The 14,894-nt window shown below is 40.9% G+C and overlaps 1 protein-coding gene across 1 annotated transcript in view; it reads left to right on the forward strand.

Annotated features, from left to right (window-relative positions):
* The window catches only part of LOC126100798 (snRNA-activating protein complex subunit 3-like), a 67,863-nt gene that overhangs the window by 22,094 nt on the left and 30,875 nt on the right, over positions 1-14,894 (forward strand). The gene's annotated exons all lie outside the window — the stretch shown is intronic.

The raw sequence follows: 14,894 nt of genomic DNA on the forward strand, positions 1-14,894 counted from the left end.
CCTCACAACAAGACAGACAAGAATGCAAGTGCTGCTGTGATACTTTACAAGACACTGTGAGGTAATGCTATGTAACTTCACTGCCCAAGTGCCACTACAAAACCGAATGTAGATGAAAAAGAACTGAGCTAGAATTATTATCGAATTTACACAGTGAAGCAATGAGCATTGAAGGGTCTGCTAAATGAGGACAAATGCACTCACACTCAGAACCACAGGTGCCGACGTGACCAGTTAAATTGAGAGGCTTTCAGACCTCAAGAACACTTTGTCATGCTGTCATTCTGTAAATATTGTTAGAGCCAGAGAGATTGACAGTGTATTAAGTTTCAGTGAAACAATGATGAGACTGATGACTGACAAGCCTACGACTTGCTTGCTCACTTAAACACTGAGTCTTGATGCATACCACAGCCTTGGTCTGCTGCTGTTGCTACCTATTGGGTCATCACGGATAATGTGCAAGCTGCTGTCATCACACTGATCAGGCAAGACACATCCGAGTACCTACCTGACCAATTTGTGAGCATCTGCTGCAGTCTTGGTCGATCTGTGATGGATTACCAGGGCCTAATCTTCACAACTGAGTTCCTGGACCACAGTCGGTAGTCTTGACCTGAACACGCCACAGCCTGTCGTAGATAGTGCTGGAGTGGGACACTACTTGGTCACTGGGGGAACATTTAGGCATGTATGTATAGTGCATAAGAGCAGTAGAGCAATATTGAAGGTTTAATTGTGTTGTGGGGGTGTGACAGGGTGGAGGATAGAAGCACGAGAGAAGGTAGACTGCCAGGTTGTCGTCACACTCTTACCACCTTAAAAAGTCTGCAAACTATGAGCAAGCTCATTATTCCCCACTCGATCTACCCGACTATATCACAAGAAGCAGCAGTCGATTGTTTAACAGAGTTACACCAACTCTCCACAGTGCGCCTTACAAATTACTGACAATGCCGTGTGCAGACATGCCCAGATGTGTTTATTTTCCACAACGTGTGTTAACATTACAGGGAATACAGATACTAATAATACTAATGCAAGAAAGGAACTTGGGCAGAATCTACATAAATTCCTGCACACTACTCCACACTGCCAAAGGGGAAATTGATTCTTTGTCATATGGTATGGCAGCTATAGCATTCTTATGAGGAAAGCAACTTCCCCCAACATGATCACTGCTTGCTTTCCATTTTGCAGACTACATCCACAGTATTTGCTGTCCAGCTCTTTTATATGAGTTGACATAAATAACTTCACTGATTATGTGTTTACATTGTTGTTATTTTCAGTTTATTAAATGAGTGCTTGTTTCCAGTTGGTAAGTGAGCTGTTATGTTAAGTGTTGAACAGCTGGAGCTGTCAAATGTCTACCACATTGAGGAGCCTGTCCCTAGTGTAACACGCTGTTAGTATGTATTTGACAATGTCAGTTTCATTGTCTTCACAATCACTGCCTGGAATCGTTTCCACAGCACGACGTGTATCAAAGGCATCACCCCAGCCTCAGCTCTCTCAACTGCAACAGAAGTGGGTCATCTGGGTGTTATTAAACTTCAGATATCTCAATGCGTGTCAAGCAATCCCTTAAAAAGATTACTGTTCTAGACTTGAACGTAAACAGTCCCATTCCATCGGACATATTCACATGCATCTGGGAAGATACGCTGTGGATGTGTGTTTCCAACCAACACTGAAAAGATCACTGACAACATGACTCTCGCAATTATACATTTCTCAGCAATTGCTTGTAGAAAAGTGTTGTACATAAAAGCTCACTTAATAGCTGAAAATAAGTACTCCTTTATGTGATATGAGCCTTAACTGACACATGAGGGTGGTCTGCATTGTTCTCGGAATGGAATAGAAAAAAAGTACTTAGAAAAAAAGTACTTAGAAAAAAAGTACTTACATCACTGAAACTTCTTTAATTTTTCATTGTAGTCTCATTGTAGATTAATGCACTTGGTCCAACGATGTTACAGTGCCTTGATCCCATCTCGAAAATGAGTTTCCTCCAAACCTGCAAAATAGTTGCGAACTCCAGCTATCAATTCTTCGTTTGAAGTGAATCTTCGTCCACCAAAAAAAAATTTCAGTTTTGGGAAGAGATAGAAATCTGACGAAGCCACAGCAGGTGAATAAGGTGGGTGTGCAACAATTCATATCTTAGTTCATGTAATGTTGCCATGGCAACAGCACGTTTGCAGGTGTGCATTCTCTTGATGGAAGGTGACTTTCTTCCTTGCTAAACCTGTCCTTTTTTTGTGAACTTTTGTTGCAATTTGTCCAGGGGGTTAGCCAGGTATTCTTCAGTAATTGTTTCCTGGTAGGGAGATAATCTACAAATAGAATCCCTTTCACATCCCAGAACACTGATTCCATGACGTTTCTCGCCAAAGGAATTGTCTGCTTACTTTTGGTGGCATAGAATCAGCATATTTCCACTGCTTTGACTGCTGTTTTCTCTCTGGGGTATAGTAGTGCACCCAAGTTTCATCTGTGGTCACAAACCAGAGCAAAAAATCTTGTTCGTTTCTCCTAAAATGGGCCAAACATTGTTCCGATATGTCCTTTCTCATGCATTTTTGATCCAGCGTCAAGTCGCAGCACCCATCTTGCAGATAATTGTTTCATTTTTAATTCTTCAGTTAACATGCGATACACCCTTTCATATGACAACTGGCACGGGTGAGCAATTTCACACACTTTCAATCGGCAATCCTCCATGACTGTTTTGTGCACTTTTGCAATGATTTCTGGAGTAGTGACACATCTTGGCCGGCCACTGCATAGATCATCTAAGCTCTGCCAACCAAATTTAAATTCATTTGTCCACTTTGCAACAGCAGAATATGAAGGAGCAGAGTCCCCCAGTGTATTCTGGAAATTTGCATAATTGGCATGAATGTCCTTTGCTTTCATACCTTTCTTTACGAAGTACTTGATCACTTCTCAATTTTTTTCTTTATTATTATTATTTTTTTTTTTTTTTTTTTTTTTTTCCCCTCTCTCTCTTTCCTCTCCTCCACCCCCCAACCCCATCTTCACAAATCCCTACGCGGGAATAACAACAGAGCCACAGCTCTCCTCCAAGAGCACTGACGTGGCACTAGCACTGACTTCTCATGGTGATTCCAAGAACTTTTCAAACCACCCTTGTATATGCAGCTTCCAAAGTTCTTGGGTATACTGCCAAATCGAGTTTTTGTCATTACATTTCTGCGAACAACCGTTCCACCATCAGATGGTGCTGATGGAATGATGTGTCTGTTGTGTGCTGACAGTATTCATGCCTGCCAGTCCAGTGTTCAGGACTCGTTGGGCCTGTGCGGTGGGGGCTGTGTGTCTGCAGTGATAGGAAGGAGAGTCTGTTGCCTTCTACCACCATCCCTGTCACATCTCGCATCTGAATGTCATGTTCTGTTTTGATGGAGCTTAGTATTGGCTCCTGTGCCTAAGTTGGGATCCTGTGTCCCTGTTGATGGAATTATGTCACAGAGTTTTCAATCATTTCTTTGAATATGGAGTTCCAAAATTTATTAGTGGTTTGCTGGTAATTCGTTTGATGTTCATTTCCAGTGCATTGTTCTGCTATTCCAGTCTAGCTGGGCAGCAGTAAGCAGGTTGGGCACCCCTGTTCTGTATGTTGATCTTAGATTGTGCTGATCAGTTGTCCAATATAAGTTGTTTCTCATTTGAACAGTTCTCGGGTACCCAACTGGGTAGCATCGTAATTTCTCCACAATATTTTGGCAGACGTACATGCTGCCATCTTCAGGTGGTGCCTGACGAATGCTGTGCTGTTCATCTCGGCACCCTATATATACTAGCCGTTACCCCCTCCACCGTTCCTCTCCTGGTGTCTTCGGTGCAGTCAGTGCAGCGGCTACTGGAGGTGGTGGGGGAAGAGGTGCCTGGGGCCTGCAGTCTCCCTGCTGCTGCCGTCTGGGGCAGTCCTTGATATCTGAGACCGCATCTTTCTCTCCAGGCTGAGTGCAGGGTTCCAAGCTTGACTAAGTCGAAGGCTGCTGTCTTTATTAATTAGATAGTCCTGTAGTCGGATTTCGATGGCCTCTTTAGTAACGCAGTCCCAGAAGTAGGAGGATTGACAGAATATTTTTGTTTTTTCATAGTCCATAGTATGGCCAGTCTTAATACAATGGTCAGCCACAGCTGATTTAGTGGCCTGGCGTATTTCGGTATGGCGCTTGTGTTTGCGGCACCTCTCTTCTACAATGTGGAATGTCTCCCCATTGTATGATTTTCCACACTGACAGGGAATTTGATAAATGCCTGGTTTTTGAAGGCCTAGGTAATCTTTCACTGAACCCAGTAGAGTCAAGGTTTTTGCAGGGGGTTGGAATACACATTTCACATTGTGTTTCCCCACACAAGCATATCTACATATATATACTCAGCAAACATATGTGAAATACATGACAGAGGGTACCACATGGGAAGAATGACTGCTTAAATGCCTTTGTGGGTGCTGTAATTAGCCTAATCTTAATTTCGGCCAATTTGGGAGTGATATGTACGGAGCTGTGGATACATTATTTGTAGATTCTTCATTTGACGGTGGTTCTTAAAACTTTGTAAGTAAATTTTTGCAGGATAAGTTGCACTTATATTCTAGAGTCTTCCATTTCAGGTTTTTCAACATTTCTGTGACAGTCTCACATGTCAAACAAACCTGTGAGTATTGGTGCAGTTGCTCTTCTTTCATTTTCAATATCCCCTGTTAGTCCCACTTGGTATGTACCCCACAGACTTGAGCAGTGTTGTAGGATATGTCACACGGCTGTTTTGTAAGCAGTTATCTTTGTGGACTGACTGCATTTTTGCAGTTGGTGTCAATAAACAGAAGTCTGCCACCTGTCTTCTCTCTGGATATGACCGAGCCTTATGTAGTCATTACATTTCAAATACCTGTGTACTGTTACTCCTGAATATTTTTATGAGTAGAGTGCCTCCAATTGTAATTCATTGTTGTTTTAGTCTGTTTTTTGAATTGTACAGTTTACATTTCTGAATGTTTAAAATAAGTTGCCAGTCTTTGCTCAAGTTTCACTTCTTATCAAGATCTGAATATTTACATGGTGTTTGTCGGGTAGTACTTCATTATAAATAACTGCACTGTTTGCAAAAAGTCTGTGGTTACTATTAATACTGTCTGACTGGTTAGTAACATATAATGTGAAAAGTGTCCCCCACACAATTTCATGTGTATGCCGGAAATTAATTCTATTTATTCTTCAGTTTCAGCATACCATTGACAGGGAACAGCAACTTTATTTAAATTCCCTAAATATTTATTAATGATTCTGTCAACAGTTGTATTTAATGATTAGGTGACTAGTTTTGAACCCTTATATGTTCATTTTCAAGCTTGGCCCACTGAGGCTGCCTTGACAGTGCCTGACCTTAATAATAAAAATTGAGTGGCAACACATGCTTTATAAATGTTAGCAGGATGAATGCCACAATCCACACATGCCTGTTGCCAAGTCAAAACCAAATTTCATTCATCTTGTTAACATTTTTAGAACATGTGTTGCTACTCAATGTTTATTACTAAGATCAGGCACTGTCAGTGCAGCCTCAGTGGGCCAGGCTTGAAAATGTACCTTTAAGGGTTCAAAAGTAGTTGCCTAATAAATAACTGCAGCTGTTGACAAACCATTAATAAATGCTTTAAGGAATTTTACTTATGTTGATGACTCTCAAATCAAAATAGCATGCTACTCCTTCCATACCAATACATCTTCAGATCAGTCAAAAATTTTGTTCGATACCCATAGAACCATAATTTTGTTAATAAATGATGCTGTGGTACTGATTCAAATGCTTTTTGGAAGTCAAGAAATACTGCATCCACCTGACTGTCTTGATCCAAGGTTTTCAGGTTGTCGTGTGAGGAAACTATCAGTTGGGTTTCGTGAGATAGAAGTTTTCAGAATAGGTATTAGTTGCAATGGATAATGTCATGTGTTCTAGGATTCTACAACTGTGTATGTCAATCAAATTCGGTGGTAATTTTCAGATCACTTGTACAACTATTCCTATAGATGAGTGTGATGTATGAGATTTTCTGAACACTAGGCTCAGCTGTCCCTTGAAGGGTCAGTGGTATATTATGGTTGAAGTTAGCACTAACCTAGCTGCAAACTATGTATAGAATTTGATAGAAATTGCATTAGGCTCTGGGGCCTTGCTTAATTGTAGCTATTTTAGGTGTTTCTCAGTGTTGCAGGCACTGATATCTGTATCATTCCTCTTCACGGTGTTGCAAAATGTAAATTGGGACAGTACTTTTGTATCTTCCTTAGTAAATAAACATTTGAAAACAGAGTTGACCATTCTGTCTTTTGCTTTGCTACCATTAATTTCAGTTCCTGTATCATCTTTCAGTGTCTGGACACTAAAGTTTGGTGTGATTAACAGCTTTACATATGACTGAAATTTGTTTTGCCTTTGTAGTAAAACTTCTGAGAAGATTCTGCTTCACATATTTCCGTCTTTACAGCCAAACACTTCTAAATCAGTGGATCTGTCTATAGCCCTATGCTTCGTTTCACACTTATTATGCAGTAGTCACTGTCTCTTTAGAAGTACTTTTACAGTTGCTGTACGCCATGGGGGTTCCTACCATAACAACATTTTTTACTAGGTACATTTATATCCAGTGAAAGCACGTTGATTCGTGTTGGGATAGCTGTCAGTAGAACACCTGCCTGTGAAAGGCAAAGTCTCAGGTCTGAGTCCCAGTCCAGTCCACAGTTTCAATCTGCCAGGTAGTTTCACATCGGTGCCCACTCTGCTGCTGAGTGTATATTTGTTTGGATCCAGTGCATGGACAACTATTCTTTTAAACCTCAGTGACAATACTTTTACATGCTGGAGCCCATAGCTAAGTGTTTTATTTTCTTCTTTGAGATATGATATGACTGCCTCTTTATCTAGTTTACTGAACCTGTAAATGTGCCTACCAGTTTTAGCTGTCCTTTGTACTTCGGTAATTGTCACAGATACCAGTTTTGGTATGGATGTCCTCAGTGACATATGGCAATTTGTTTGCTATTTTGTGTGGCTTTCCAAGCCTACTGTTCTAGTTAGTTTTCAGAGAATGCATTTAGTAAAGCAGCTCATACATGATCAAAGTTGTTTGCCAAATTTGCCCTTTTCTACCCACAGGTTTCTCAGACTAGCCCGAACACATACCAACAAAGTTTGTCAGTTTCATCTCTCTATGGAAGCAGACACTGTTTGTTTTGCACACTATTTTGACACTAGTAGGAATGACTACCAAAGCAGACAAAGCATTTTGTGCACGGATTTGACCATTGTGAATAAAGAAAAAAAAAAAAAGAAAACAAGGTGGTGGTCCTGGAAATGGCTGAAAATGAGAGAGAAGCATATCCATGAAAATTTGCTAAAGGAAATAATACTGCCATAATCTGATGATTACATAAACTTTCTCAGAATGGACAACCAAGCTTCTTATAATTTGACTTATTTCAGTCTCTCATTAGAAAAGAAAACACAAGTATGCGAAAATTTATTCTCCTCTACTTGACTGTCTAACGACAGTTCACTAAAATACCATCACCATATGCATAATCATGGAAGAACAAAAGAGCTTCAATTTTTTTATTTAATTGCACTCTTGCTTATATGTTGTGCACAGAATATTGATTAATAGCCAGGAGTTAGACTGTTTTATCAGAGGGGGGGGGGGCTGCATTTCTTTGGATCTTACATTAAAACTTTGTGTCTCGACAGCTATGCTATCTTCAATGGATGCAGAGTCACCTAAGCTAAAAGAGGTTTGTGTGGACTCCACACACACTGTCAACCCGCTGACTAGCAGCCTCTGACATGAATTGCACCCATCACCTATTTAGGGAGGCTGTAAAGTCTCGGTCCTACATCATAAGAAATCACAGTGCAGCTTGTTACAGAACCTTTGAAGTCTCTTGTTTAAGCATTCTGCTTTGATCAGAAACTGAAGACACATCAGTTTTGGGGATAGTGCTACCGATTGTGAACTTTATTGACATTCCACAAGGAAAGCTGGTTTTGTCGACTTCATCTGCCAGTTTCTGAAACAATCAGAGTACCACATCAGACTCCAGATGAGAGGCATTATTTGTTCCCGTGCATGCCACAGTCTGCAGTTGGTTGCATCTTCTACCTCAGCAATGTGTTTGGACTGCCAGTGATTAAGAGACCCCATATACTTTTGAGCTTACTTCCCCCTGAATTGTGTTGGAGCAGGGTTCCCAGAAGTGTGTGTCATTGCTTCAATTTCAGTGGAAGACAGAATGTCAGACCGCTTGCGACCTGATTGGTAGGTAGTCAGAGAGTGCGCAGAATAAGGTTAAGGTTGTGGATGGAGCCATAAACAGTTACTGTGAGTTGCACAATCAAACACACAACTTTATTTGTCTAAGAACCACTTATTCACACGTTGGCTTAAGGATCACAACTAAACAATACTACTGAAGGCATGGTTAAAGAAAACTTAAGATGCTTTCTGGGCTGAAGGCCCAAAAACCACACAGCAAACACAAGAACGACTGAAGGCCTGGCTTAGAAATCAAAAGCAATTACAAATAGAAGGTAAAATTTTAAAAAAATGCAATGAAAATAATTAATGGTTGAAGACCTACACTACACGTCTGAAGGACAACTATAATTAACGCATATTAAAACAATTTTTTCCAAGCAAGAAAATTTCCTTTCAAACTTACAACAGAATGGCCAAAGCCTGCAAGGCTGCAGGCCACAGACAAATTTGAAACCACAGCTGAAGACCTGAACAACTCAGATAACTAATTTAGAATAAATCCCTTGCTTCTTATAAAAAAAAAAGCCTTTAGAGAATACACACGGCTGAAGGCCTTATTAAGGGGTTCATGCAAATCCTTGGCTGAAGGCCACACACAACACAAAGAACAACTAAAGGCTTAGGGCTGGATTACAAAAAATTCAGATAGAACAATTTCTAAGGATAAAAGATTTTTTAAAAACAATCAATGCTCAAAATTTTAGTTTAACATGGCGGAAGTCCTTTATGTAAAAAAAAAAAATTAATACACGGCCAAAGGCCGCGCACAATGCTTCAACTAAAATGAAAATCACTATTTAAAACAAACAGAACAAGTGGTGCTGAGAAGTGTTCAAAGGGTCAGCCTGGGAAGGTAGCTCAAACGTAAGGTGAGGTGAGACAGTCATCCAAGAGTTGAAGTTACATAGTCAGATGGCAACCCAAACTAGGGACAGCCCAAGGACCAACCAACAATTTAACCAATTCCCTTCCGTTCAACCAACGGAACAATGATGGAGAATATCAGCCAAGGACAAGAATACAAACAGCATTACGCTTCAAGAAATCGGCGTCTAAAAACCGCCATGGGAACAATAACCACTCTAAGCAAAATATGAACCAAACCACTTAGAAGGCTGTCAAACTACACACTGTGCTGGACAGCAACTACATGATGAGAAAAAGGCACGCTGCCTACAAACTATACTAACAACCAGGGCAGGTAACTGGAGCGTTAACGGCCACAGGGCAGAAAATTGCACTAGTGCACTTCACTGATAAGTAACAGTCAGTTTAATGATTAATCACAACATAGGAAGACAGCTGCAAGATTTTGCTGACTCCAACACATCATACGATGCTGCTGGCCCGAACAGCCAAGGGGGCCACAGCCTGCAAATGAACGAAGAGAAGTCACAATAGTTGAGGTTTCATAACAGATTAACTGATCACTCAACTTCAGTGTCCAGGTTCAATGGGCAACAAACTTGTTGCTCTTGCAGCTAGCGCTCCACGATCCGACAGTGCGTGCACATTGCCAGCGCCCCCAGTCTGGCCTCGCACCATGGAGACTTGCTTTATGCTCCGTCTGAACCGACTCACTCCATCCAACGCACAGACAGCATTACAATAAATGGTCAGTCAAAACCAACTCGAACAGTACTAAAACCATTTTAATGAAATTAAAAAAATATATATAAAATGAAATGATTTTGAAAAATGTACGGGGGGGGGATTGTAAATGTTACTTTTTAAATTGTTTTTTGTTATTTTATCTTTCTTTCAGTACGAACTTTGTTGTAGAACCCCTTATTTACGTGTGGTAATAAAAATTCATTTAGACAGAATTAAGCACATTTAAAATTATGTGAACTTAGTCAACCCTCTCATGCTGATAAATTCATATTAACTGATTAAGAACATTTAGTTGAGAATTGTATAAATTAAAAATTTTTTTAATATATTTCGGCATTGGCACACATTTTCTAAATGCAGTGGTTTTTTTAAATATTTACTTAATTCTTTCCCGGCGTTAGCTATGGAACACAAGACTGTTTCTGTTAGCAGAAAATGGTTAAATATTGCCAAGCCGACCTGATCGTTTAATTATCATTGATAAAACACACTTCACTATACATTTAAGTTATTTGCTTTAGAAATTGAAAGAAACAACAAATTGTTAAATTTCAACGTTAAGTATCTGTCTATGAATGCACAAATGTGAAACCAGTAATAAATTCCGTCAGTCTCAGGATCGCTGTAAAAGAAAAACATTTTCTTAATTCACTGCTAATTTTTATCTGCTCCCGATTTACGGTTTTGGTTAATTTTTCTTAGCGGAACATTTTTTTAAATGTGCCGCCGCTGCAAATCGTTCGGTCGCAGCACAGCCCAGCAACACCAGCGATAATTGCTAAAAATGCTGAAAATTCTTTAAAGAAATATTATAGATGACATGGGCAAGCTAATTTACATTAGCAATACACAATTTTGATAAATTATAATGTATGTAGACCACAACAATAATTCAACTTACATTAGTTTGTAATTTCTCCTCTAATCGCGGCTAAATCTAGATACAGACAAATGAAGTCTACTCATTCATAAAATGCTACGTCACAGGTTCCTCTCTCTCTCAGCTCTCGAGGAAGACGACAAAGAATGCACACTATGTATTCCTATTTATACCACTCCCAACCGTCAATGTCTCTTTGCAATCTGCGGCTGTATTTTACATTTTTCTTATTGCAGATATTGACACATTTCGTAATTACATTATGAGTATAGAAATATCAGTCATAAATACACTGAGAATATTATTACAGAAAATATTACAATAATAACGAATGTCCTTTATACAAAATTAAATAATATTATTTGTTAAATAATTACAGTATATACAAATTGCTTCATAGCGGCGTATATAGTACAATTAAATTTTAGTTTATTAATAGTGTGTGTGCTGCCAGGGAACGTTACACCATTCACTGAGGAACAACAAGGACAAATCAAGAGTCGACACACAGAGAGAACCCAGAAGCAGTCGGAAGACCAAATACACGTCGCCCGATGAGACAACCGACTGAACAGCCAACCAACGGTCGTCCCTGCTCAAGTCTCCTTCCATCGGACAGTGCATGGGTGTCACCAGCAGTCGGGCGAGTACTGGCTGTGCAGACCTCACAGGAGCTCATTCCCTACTGAACTCACTGCACACCACGACCCGGAAATACTAGTGGTTGCTCCAAAGATAGTATGACAGTTCTCTTATTGATAGCACTGTTGCTGCCACTCATGGGCAGGCAGGCTAGCAACTTAGTGACGCCAGTGAATTGAATAAGTAACATGACAGCAGTACCGCAAAGACAAGATGTCAAGTAATAAACGGCACAAACACGAGTTGCGCATGGCTCAACCTCCCCCCCCCCCCCCCCTTCCACCCGCCGCCACCCCCCTATCCCTCAAACATCAAACTGGGGATCACAAGCCAAAATGAAATTGACTGGCAGTTCCTTAATGAAAACAAGACAATGGCCATGAGAAAGCCGCAAGTGAGACACTCACTCGGACCCACCCATGCAGAGGGAACACCTGCCCACTGGGCACCCAACATCCCTGCACCAGGAAGGGACTGATCTAAGTCCTGTGAGATGACCAACCCAGGTACCGTTTCTAGCTCAACAACGAAAAGAGATACCAGAATTTGAGGCAATAAGATGATGTCTTTGAACTAATGCATTAACTGTGCCTGCACCCTGTCTGACTGACTGCCACAAAATGGAGTCCCTTCCAAAACACAAATGGTGTCCTCAAGGCCCCTAATTGCCTTAAACAAAGCTCAAGGGCTGCTTCTGTCTCAACCACTACGTCTGGTTTGGCAGAACAGAGCGGACCAGGTTATAGTTGTGGAAAGGGGCCAATATCAGTTACTGTCAGTTGCACAAAACATGCAAACTTTTTCTTGAAACACTTAATCGCAGATGCCATTAAAAGAACCAACATGGCTGAAGGCCCGGACACAACTTATTAAAGTTGCCTTAAGGAATACACATGGCTGAAGGCCTTGGTTACAAAATTTAACATAAAAACTCGGCTGAAGACCACACACTGGAGATAAAGAACTGAGGGCTTAAGGCCTGGATAACAAGAATTTGATAGAGAAGAAAATTTTAAACAAGTAACTTCAAATTTTAATTTAAGACATCTCAAGGCCTTATCTTAAAATATTTCATGTAAAATATGAAACTTCCTGGCAGATTAAAACTGTGTGCCCGACCGAGACTCGAACTCGGGACCTTTGCCTTTCGCGGGCAAGTGCTCTACCATCTGAGCTACCGAAGCACGACTCACGCCCGGTACTCACAGCTTTACTTCTGCCAGTATCTCGTCTCCTACCTTCCAAACTTTACAGAAGCTCTCCTGCGAACCTTGCAGAACTAGCACTCCCGAAAGAAAGGATATAGCGGAGACATGGCTTAGCCACAGCCTGGGGATTTCATGTAAAATTTGGCTGAAGGCCACATACTGAACATAGAACAACTCAAGGCCTAAGGCCTGGATAATAATAAGGATTTCAAATGGGCAAAATCCCCTTTCTTTTTAAAAAAAAAAATGTTTAAGCAAGAATCTTCCAAGTTTTAATTTAAGATGGTTGAAGGCCTTATCTTAACATTAAAACAAACCAAATTAATAGATGGCTGAAGGCCTCGCACAGTACTTGAGACTAAAAGAAAATCACAGTCTAAAACAACAGAACAGTGGTGCTCAGAAGTGCTCCAAGGGTCAGCCTGAGGAGGTAATGCTAACATAAGTTTAGGTGAGACAGGCAGCCAAGCGTAATACTAAATAATCAGATGGCAACCCAACCCAGGAACAGCCGTAGGACCAACCAGCAACCTAATAAATTCCCTTCCGCCCGACCAACAGCACGACAACAGGAATATCACTGATGACGAGGATACCAGCAGCTCTACGTCTTGAAAATTGGCGTCTAAATACAGTCAAGGCACAATAACCATTCAGAAATATGAACAACACCAAAGGCTGTCGAACTACACGCCGTGCCAGACAGCATCAACATGGTGAGGAAAACACACTGTCAGAAAACTTCGCTAACAACCAGGGCAGGTAACTGGAATGTTAACGGTCACAAGGCAGAAGATACCACGGGTGCACTTCACTAATAAGTATCAACCAATTCAATAGTTAAACACCACACACAAAGACGGCTGCAAAATTTCACTGACTCCAGCACACCATACGTTGCTGCTTGCAGGAACGGCCCAGAAAGCAACAACTGGTAATGAACGAGGATATGTGACAGCAGTTGAGGTTTCATAACAGGTTAACTGAGCACTCAACTTCAGTGTCCAGGTTCAGTGGGCGATGAAATCTGTAGCTCTCGCACCTAGCGTCTCAAAAATCCGACCACGCGTGCATACCGCCAGCAGCCCCAGCCTGACCTTGCACCGCGGAGACTTGATCGCTGCTCTGTCCCTACTGACCAACTGCCACACACACGACACACTGAAATATAGCGCTCACACCAAAGATGGTACAGCAGTACTAGTATCAATAAGTGCTGCTGCCACTGATGGAAGCAAGTCAGCTACTCGTTATGGCAGTAACTCAGAGAGAAATAAGACTCTACTCAATTGTGGCAGATGCCAAAGAACAAGGCATCAGTGCGAGCCAGTCACGGCTCAGTCAGACTTTTTGTTTGGAGGGATGGGTGTAATACCCTGTGTTCTTCCTCATCACTGCCTCCTCTATACAAAGCATTTAGACCTACCGATGACACACATCTATCAGTCAAGTGGATGAGCAGTGATAGATGTTGTACTCCCAGCAGAAAAGGCAGTATCTATTGGAGAGGCCATTCTTGAGGTACTTCGATATCCCTGGTGCTTGACCGACCATCAGCATTTTGCTAAACACACCCATTCAAAGCATCTTCTGTCCCTTTTGAGCAGTCAGTGATTTTCAGCTGCTTACAAATAGCAACTAACTCAGCCCATGCCCGAGAACAGCAATCACAGTGGGTCTGCATTTTGACTGGTATGCTGTTTTTTATGTAAATTGGTCTCACTGATATTGTTCTGACTTCATGATCTGTTACACCACAGGTATTACTCGTTCTGTTTAGGATTTGAAGCTGCAACACCCAAATGTGAGATAAAATTCACAAATTCCCTGAAGACAGCTTTGTGTCTCCAGCTCCTATCAAGATTATGCTCACTAGTGCTGTCAGTGTACACTACTGTTGAACGGAGACAGTTATAATGTTCACAAAACATTATCTCATAAGGGATAAATTTGTCACAGTCATAAAATTTCAGACACTGGCTTATAACAAACAGATAAGTGCATAGAAGAAACTGAAAATATTGTTCTCATGCAATTCAATAAAGGGGAAAAGATTTTCTAAAAAGATAATTTTGCAAAAGTTTATAGAATGCACAACTGTCGCTCATAATTTACTAAGAAGTAAGTTACATACCTCACACATAGGCCTCCAAAAATTCTCAAAAATGTGTGCTTCACTATGTAAACACAGTGACAT

Source organism: Schistocerca cancellata, chromosome 9 (assembly GCF_023864275.1).
Source record: "Schistocerca cancellata isolate TAMUIC-IGC-003103 chromosome 9, iqSchCanc2.1, whole genome shotgun sequence".
Taxonomy (NCBI): Eukaryota; Metazoa; Arthropoda; class Insecta; order Orthoptera; family Acrididae; genus Schistocerca; species Schistocerca cancellata.